General features: G+C 42.2%; 1 protein-coding gene across 2 annotated transcripts in view; it reads left to right on the top strand.

Moving 5' to 3' along the window:
* Positions 1-120: 120 nt before the first annotated feature.
* The window catches only part of BZW2 (basic leucine zipper and W2 domains 2), a 54,019-nt gene continuing 45,716 nt past the window's right edge, over positions 121-8,423 (top strand). Inside the window, exon 1 of one of the 2 annotated variants that reach the window (XM_050332786.1) lies at positions 121-273. The gene's annotated coding sequence lies outside the window, so the exon portion shown is untranslated. Of the gene's footprint in view, positions 274-3,929; positions 3,949-8,423 lie in introns of those variants that run through there. The other variant, XM_050332777.1, reaches the window with a different exon arrangement.

Below are 8,423 nucleotides of genomic sequence, written 5' to 3'. Positions count from 1 at the left end.
GGCTTTACCGCCGAGAAGGACCGCTTCGCTCTTTTCCCTCATTTTCAACTTGAGAAATGTGTTCTGCTTTTCTTTCGTCTCCCTTTTTTCGGTTCTCCGCTACCTCCCCTCCGTTTCCCCCCCCTCCCGGGGAGGCGCCAGGAGTGGTGCGGGCGGGCGGAGGCGCCCGTGTGTCAATGTGTCCGTCCTTCACTCCTCCATTGTCTCTCGCCGCCGCTGCCGCCGCCGCGCCCGCTCGCCCTCCCCGCCCCGGACCACGCAACCACCCGACAGGTGCGGCCGGGAGGGGAGAGCGCCAGGCGGGGGTCGCGCCGGAGCCCCGCGGCGGCGCTGCCCGTGGCCGCGGCTGCGGTGGGGCAGCTCGGGGCGGACGGGCGGGCGCGGCGGCCATGGCGGGGCAGGGCGGGCGGCGGCACAGCCCCGGTGCCGGGGCAGGTCCGCGGGGCTGGAAGCGCCGCCGTCCGCGGGTGTGCGGGGCTCCCGCACGGGCGGCGCCGCGGCCGCTGCGGGAGGGCGGCGGTGCGCGGTCTGGTGCCCGCCGGCTCTTCCCTCCGTGGTCCTGCTTTCCTGCCTTTTTAAGGCATCGAGCTATGGGGTAGTGGTTGTTTTTCTCCCAGGCAGGAAAAGCGGTTTGTTCGGCTGAAGCGGCCGAGTGGAGCTGTGGCTGTGCCGCGGCATCGTGTCTCCGGGAGGAAGCGAGCGTTGATGGATCGGGAATGGAAGTAACGAGCTCGGGGTGTTCAGAGCGGTGCCTTTTGTTGGCGCCTTTCTAAAATTAAACTCTCGGTGGAAAAATGATCTTTGTTACGGATCCAACTTTCCACTCCTCCAGCTGAAGCTCGGTAGGCACTAGGACGATCCTGCGGATCTTCTCTAAGGGACAGAGGCTGAGGTTTAACATCCTTGGTTTCTACCTGTTTGTACCAGAGGGAAAAGCTGGACCCTGATACTTGATGCTGACTTTTTACCCTCCTTTGCCCTACTCTTCAATTGATATTTTTTGTATTCTTTCTTTTAAGGAACGCGGTTTTTTCCTGTAACTGATTTTTGAAGGCATAGGTTTATCAGCAAGTTGATTGTTTTTCTTTCCTTAGTAGTTGCAAGTCAGCTCGTGGTTACTTAGATAATGGAAATTCTCTCTCAAATACTAATCTTGTTCTGCATTTTGACATCTGTTAATGGCTTGACTGACTTTCAGAAATTGTGAAGTCCCATTGTTTGCTTCCTGGTTCAGAGAAGAGCATGCTCTGAGTATAGTGGATCTTCTTAACTATTGGGGTACAAAGCCAAAATGTGATACACTTCTATGTAAAAAAAACCAGCAAAATTATGTTTTCATGATTTTAAAAATCATGGAAATACAGTATCATACCACCGCCTAGTTTTACTTACATCAACAAGTGTAAATCACAAGATACGTGTACATATTAAAAATTGCTTTGTACTTCAGATTATAACAGATTCCCTTGAGGATTTTTTTTGTGGCAAAACAAAAATACCTTGAAGGAAATATCCTCAAAGCATTGCCTAAAAGCAAAAGTGCTTTTAATATTCTGATCCAGAAAAATATCCCTGTGTGGTGCTAACAGAAGTCTGTCACTGGCTCAACATGAAGGCTGAAATTAGGGTTTAAGTGTGCTTTTGTTGGTTCACAGCAGGTGTGACTTTTACCTGCTGTGAACAAATTTGTGGTATTACAGTGCATTGATAATGTCTGTGGCACTATTAAATAACAAGTGCATTCAAGCTTCCTTTCATATTCCAAAATAACCTCCCCAAAACCTGTTGGGCATTCAATGTACAAAAGTATGCATATTACATTCCCTTTTTTTAAATATGAAAATGTCAGTACTGTCATTGCACCCTAGCTTGCAGAGTGAACAGGCAAACAGTTTTTCCTTGGCAGCGTCGCTGGAGCTCACTTTGTGAGTAAGGCTGCAGGAGTGCTCCATCTGCAAGGGTAATAAAATAACACTAGTTAAAAATGTTGCTCGCTCTTACCTGTGGAAGGACTGTATGACCTTCAGTCCTGTAATATGCAGGCATTTCGCAATCTTTAGTTCATCCTTGTGAGATTGTGATGAGGTAATAAAGTGGTGTTGCCTCCATTTTGTGAACATAATCTGAAGCATGGAGGCAACAAGTGATTTTTTTTTTAAGGCAGTGTAGGGAGTGAGTGCCAGGACAGGGAACTGGAACATGAAAATGTAGGTTCTGTACCTTTGTGTCTTGGCCCTTAATGCATTTTCTTTTGTCTGTTGCATCTGTTTGTTTTACATATTTAAGTTGTGGGTATTACTGTTTGGTAATTAATAATTTACATTTTGGATATTACAGAGGGAGAAGGGAATGTTAACCTCACTGTGACTGAGGATGTTTTTTAGATTTTAAAAGATACGTGTACATATTAAAAAACCTCTTATTTCCTTATCAGGTGATATATGTGATACATGTGATTTGTGAAAGCAGGGACCAGGGGTGACATTTTTCCCCGGTGGTTTGCTGGTTCTAGTGTGTGCAGGTGTGTTAGTGGGGATTGGTGATGGCTACTGTTAACAGTGTATAGGTGATCCTAAATGCCTGACACTTTCTGCAGTTGTCAAGAGCAACATTCATGCAAGAAAATATCAAGGATTTCTTTAATTAAGGAACATTCCTTTTTTAGTGAATGTACAAAACAGTAAGCTTTTCCTTGGATCGAACTGGGAGAGAAGAGTGCCTGTGCCCTGGAGAGTGACCATGAAACGCTCAGTCTTTGGACATAGAGGAGAGGAAAATGAAATGTTCAACTGGTTGCACTGGTTTTAAGCTGCTTTCTCTCAAATGACCAACCTTCGCTTGTGTCTTGGAGGCTTGTTAGAATTATGGCTGTGTACTTTGCTGCTCTGTTAATGGTAGCAGGGGTCAGATATCCTGTAGCCTCTTTCTGTGCCTGGGCCTCTCAGGATCAGAAACCTGGTCTGACCCACTACATTTTATCTAGGGGAAAGTAAACGAATAGGTCAAACAAGTACTCATGTTTCTGTGACTTATTCTCCAAGCTTATATCTCACTGGGTCACAGCTAGGGATTTCCTCAACAAAAAGTGGTGTCTCTGTGTTTACCTTTGTATTTGATAGCCTGTGGTAGGTTTTTTGAATCTAGGTAAATTGTGTGTATGCATCATCCTGTGATTATAACTTTCATGATTGCTTGAAAGAGGACCTCTTTTTACTTGTTTTTGAACTTGCCACTTCGTGGTTTCCTTTGATCCCTTAACCTCCAGTTCCTGTTTTGGGAGACGATGAGTCCTGTCCACCCTTGACACGCAGTCATGCCTTGACAGAGCTGTATTATCCCTGCCATTGTCTTTTCTGAAGCTGAAGTCTTAGGATTATTTAGTCATTCCTATGTAAAAGCCATTTCATATGGTCAAGTGCGTTTTTGTGAAATGGTTCTGTCTCTTGCATGGCCTGGACTATAGGAAATCTCCTTTGAGTGGAGCTGAGCTTTGCAGACAGACCCCCACTGGGTTTTGGTCCTGCTGTCTCCAATCCTTATAACTATATCCTGGCCAAAGTTAAGAGGATCTAATAGGATTATTCATTTAGATCAATTCAAGTTCATGCAAGTTCAAGGATTTTTTATTGCTAAAAACATCCTCTGTTTTTTCCTCTCGGATCTCACAAATCTGTGGATAGGTTGCTTCCCCCCTCCTTATACAATTGGCATTGTATAACTGACTTCCTTAAGTATTTTTATTTTATTTTAAGTGGAGTTTTTTTCAGATTTCATCTGGTTTTGGATCTCAGCACAGCCACTTGATCTTTAGTGTGATCTGTCAGCATTGCTCAGGCATGTTTGTACCTGAAGGTAGACTATAAAAAGACCACAAAAGAGTAACTGAAACTGGGGAGCACCCGTACATGTTGGAACACAACTGGTGTAACCACAACAGCTATACACAAGGTATGCCCATAGCTAAGATGTGTACTGAGACATGGATAGATATTTTCATCTGCTGCCCATTCCCTGTGGGACCTTGCACAAAGTTAGGCTTTCTTTACACTCTGCAAAATCTGAGTTATTCTTATGTCAGATGGAGATCACTTACAGTAATTGCAGATTCATGATAGCAAACTAGCAAGATTTTTGGTTTTAGTCAGCCTGTAAGAAGGATGGATTGCCTCTGGTGAGAATTAGGAGTGAGTACAAACAGGTCCGGCAAAGGAAATACTAGACACAGCCTGGGACTGAGAGGTTGGCCAGGGATACAGGAAGGAAGCATCTCCTGTGATGTCCTGAATCTCAAGGAGTTACACCCTTCTACAGCTCCTTCAACTACCACAGGCAGAGCAATTAAATATGGCTTTGGGGTTGTAGTCCCTTGTAATAACTACTATTTCATCTGTTTTCCTTACATGTGTTTTCATGCAGAAAAAGAAGTATAAGCAGTTCAACGGTTTGTAATTTGCAAGCTAAAGTAATCCTTTCATTTTAGGTTTTGTTTCCATAAATAAAATCCTCTAGTTCTCTAGAAATGTCTTTAAGAGGGAAGATTCATTCAGTGCATTCACATTAAACCTTAGTAATTTTTCTTCTGATAAAACACAGGGTTGAAATCTTGGGAAAATACTACTGAGCGTTAGCAGATACAGGGTTTGTCATTTATTTTCACTACCATTTCATCCATTGAACAATAGAAAATTAGCAAAACAAAGTATGCTATTTGTTTTAAATGCTGAAGAAGTCAACCCTCTAGAAAGAAGAGGTGATGGTGAGTTTCTTTTCAATCTACAACCTTCTCTGTATGTACCAATATTGATATGAGTTTGGTATGAGTCTTTTTGCTATGTACCTCTCTGAGGTCTGTGTTGTCAAGTCACTTCTGTCTTAAGTCTACTTTGACTACATTGTCTTAATATGTGGTTTCCTGTGTCTGGGACCTGAGGATCCCAAAACCATCAGCCAGTGCTATGGGAGCCCAGTTTTGTGCTGTTGAATTCCATATTCTACCAAGATGTTTGTGTGTTTTTTCCCCTGCATTTCATGTGGAAAGAGGCCCCAGTCAGGGTGTCCCCAGGGCCACGTGAATCTTTGGCTCTGCCCTTGAGATTTATCATTCTGCACATCAGTCTCAGCTCCCTGCACAGCATATGGAAACACCTGCTGCTTCTGTGCTCAAGCACATGTGCAAGGTCTTTTGGCGGGTTTTGGGTTTGGTTGTCTTGTTTTGTGGAGCTTTATTAGAAGGCTTCTTGAATTCGAGAAAGGGAAAGCATACTCATAATTCTCTAGAGGAGCCAAGGGAAGGCCTTTATTTTGTCAGTTTTATTCCTATTAAAATATTTATTTGTGTATGCTGAAAAGTGCCTTTATTCAAATGGGCCCTACCATCAGTATGTCAATTTATTTGCATTGCTGTTGTGCCTCCAAGATCCGTCATGATGATATTGGGCTGGTTGTTTAGTGACCTACGCTGCAGAATTACCAAGGCATCGGACTGTCAGGTCTCTCCTGTGAGGAAGTTGGGTGATTCTTGAACTTTTATTTGTGAGCAGTGGTCCCCAGCTCCCTGAAGCTAAATGTGTCAAACCAAAGCATTTCATGAGTAGCCTGTTTGATGCTAGGATTAGTTCTAGTGCCCTTCCTAAGTTGTATTTTGTTTCGTTGGGTATAGGAAGGCCTGATTCTGTCCCCATTTTCCTTTGTTCTGTCAGTTTAAACAGCTGTTGACCTTTTCAGTGGGTATCAGCTCTGCAAAAGCGGTGTTATGGTATGAGGAGACAATGCAAAAAAGTCTTGTGAAGCTGAGGGAGAGCAGAATGTTGGTGATGGGAATAAGAGCACTGTCTTCCTAATGCCATGTTCCCCATTTATTATTTTCAACATACTTGTTACATTATTTGTTTATAATCCCAATATAAATTACTACGTTTCTGTTGAAAAGTAGGCTGTTACATTACTGAATAAACTACCTTAATTCGTGTGCTTAACAATTGGTTAATAAAGGCTCATATCAACATATTCCTAATCTGAAATATCGACTTTATTTTTGAAGCATTGTCAGAATAGCAAAAACACCCCCACCTATTGCAAAGCCCCCAATTGAAAGTCATATTGAATATCTGCTCTCTTCTAGAATTAAGAAGAAATTAATTTAGGTTGGCACTTCTGCTGCCTTTGCATTTGTATCCTCCATTAGCAAAGAACATATGACAGTTCAACTCTACACAGAGTATCAAATTAGGAAGAGTAACATTTGAGGCGGGATGCAAAGGTGTTGGCCTCCATGACCTTTAGCAGTCAGTTCATTGACTTGGAGAGTTTGGCTGTGTCCATGATTGAACAACTCTACACTTTGGGATTTAGCATCAGTTTGCTTTTTAAAATTAGAAGGTTTTTTTTATTTTCCTCATTATATGATAGATGCAGTAGCTGTTAACAGTTTTTCAGTTGTTAAAGAGCTTCTGTTCCTTTTTAAAGGACAGGCAGTGTAGCACTGAAAGGTGTGTGCCCCTTTTCCACTGGAAGTTGGTGTATTTTGTAGAATGTTTTTCTAGATTGACATTCAAGAGCCCAAGGTTAACTGGCATATCCTTCTGAAGCCTCAGAGAGACCAGCTAAGCCTTTCATTGTGGTTTCTCTGTCCAGAAAACAAAAATCCTTTAGCTGTCTCATTAGTACACCTTTTAAATTCTTCATATCTTACATCCTCATAGGAAGTGAATTGTAGAAATCTAACATAGCTGTTACTGGAGTTCTTGCTCTCCTATGTGTAGATAAATATGCATACACCTACAGATACACATTCCATGGAAGCTTTATTGTGTTATCTGCAAAGTAGGTTGCTGATATTGGTCTTTCCAGTGCATGAACAGTGATGCTGCAAACAAGGAAATAGATTTCCCTATTAATAGTGTCAAATAGCATTGTGTCGAGCTGACATTGATACAGTCCAAACAACCACAAAGTGCACAAGTGCTTTCTCTGAAGGAAACCAGGCTGTCTGGCATAGTGATGTTTTATGCCCTTTAGAATAAAGATACTAAACCTATTCCAGTTAGAAATCCGTAACTCCTGCAGTGATGTTGGCTTCAGAAACTGGGTTGGGTGTGGGTGGGTGGCTGTGGTCTAACACTGAGCCTATTCTCACAGCATATTTGGGGTACACTGGATTTTGCAACTTCTCGGCCAACAATGAAAATTCTGTGAATCATTTCTGAAAGATAAACAAGCAAGTCTACTGGATTAACTATAGAACTGAATAATATACCAGTAGTAATTGCCCTATGGTAATTTTGGGTAGGTAACTAAACTCTTAACTGTGCCTGAGATCTTTATAGGCGTCACTGACTTTCACACAGATGGCCAATCTGCAGGTGTGAAATTTGATCTAGTTCAGATATCTGAGAAGTGCCTAAAGCTGAAGTTGTGAAGTTGTTCACCCATTTCACTCTAAGATGGATAAGTAGATTATTTTAGACTAGCTATTTTCTGGAAATGTTTGTGTTTCTCCTCATTTTCTGGAAATGTTTATGGTTCTCCTTATGGTGAAAAGAGGCAAGGATTGCAGGGTCAGACTGAGGTGTCTGTTGCCGTTAATTTTTAAAGCTGGGTCAAATGCACCCCATTTTTGGGTTCTGACAGTTGGCTGTTTGTTTGAGAAAAGTGGATATGGGTTTTGGCTTAGCTGATTGCCTTCTGAAATCATGGACAGTGAAATAGGTAGTGATCCTCAAACCCAATAGTATCAATTAAATTGCTGGGTTTTGTGTTGAACTGAGCTGACTGACGGCTGTCCGTGCTTCCATTACCAGTGCGTGGGCACAAAGTGCTGCAGTGTATCCAGCACTGCCTGCTGGAGGGATTTGCTGCCCCTGTGATGGAGTGGGGTAAAATATTACATACCTGCTCTGATCTACACCTGGGTGAAACAGATGTCTTAGTAACTTCTAGGTTCTTGTGATGTGATTATGCTGTTAGGAGATGACGCTAATACTGGAAAATAGATACAAATTATTGATGCAACTGGCTAGTTACTCTATTTTTTTCTAGCTCACGTCATTTGCACTGCTACTTAATTTCACTTCCTTCCATGGCAATGTTTCTTAATTCCGATATTTTGGCCGCCTGTGTGTATAAATGTATTTTTGAGAACCGAGTTTTCATCTGATTGCAATTATTATCAAAATTGCATATAACTTTTTGAGAAGCAAAACTATTGTGATGCATTCATAATAACCATTGTTTGCAATGTTGTGTTTAAAGATAGACTGTGAGTTCCTAGGGTTTAGTTTGGTGGAATTCAAAGTCTTCTGAGTCTTGATTACCAACAAAGACATATTCTTGGGTTTATACATTTATATTTTCAGGTAAGTGTTGCATTTAATGTCAATTATGTCTAGATAAAGCGTGGAAAAAGATCAAGAAAAGTGAAGTTG

This window comes from Myiozetetes cayanensis, unplaced genomic scaffold (genome assembly GCF_022539395.1).
Source record: "Myiozetetes cayanensis isolate MyiCay16 unplaced genomic scaffold, myiCay2020 scf1, whole genome shotgun sequence".
In the NCBI taxonomy this organism is placed as follows: Eukaryota; Metazoa; Chordata; class Aves; order Passeriformes; family Tyrannidae; genus Myiozetetes; species Myiozetetes cayanensis.
Note: the sequence above shows the minus strand (reverse complement) of the source record. Positions and strands in the feature narration are given on the sequence as shown.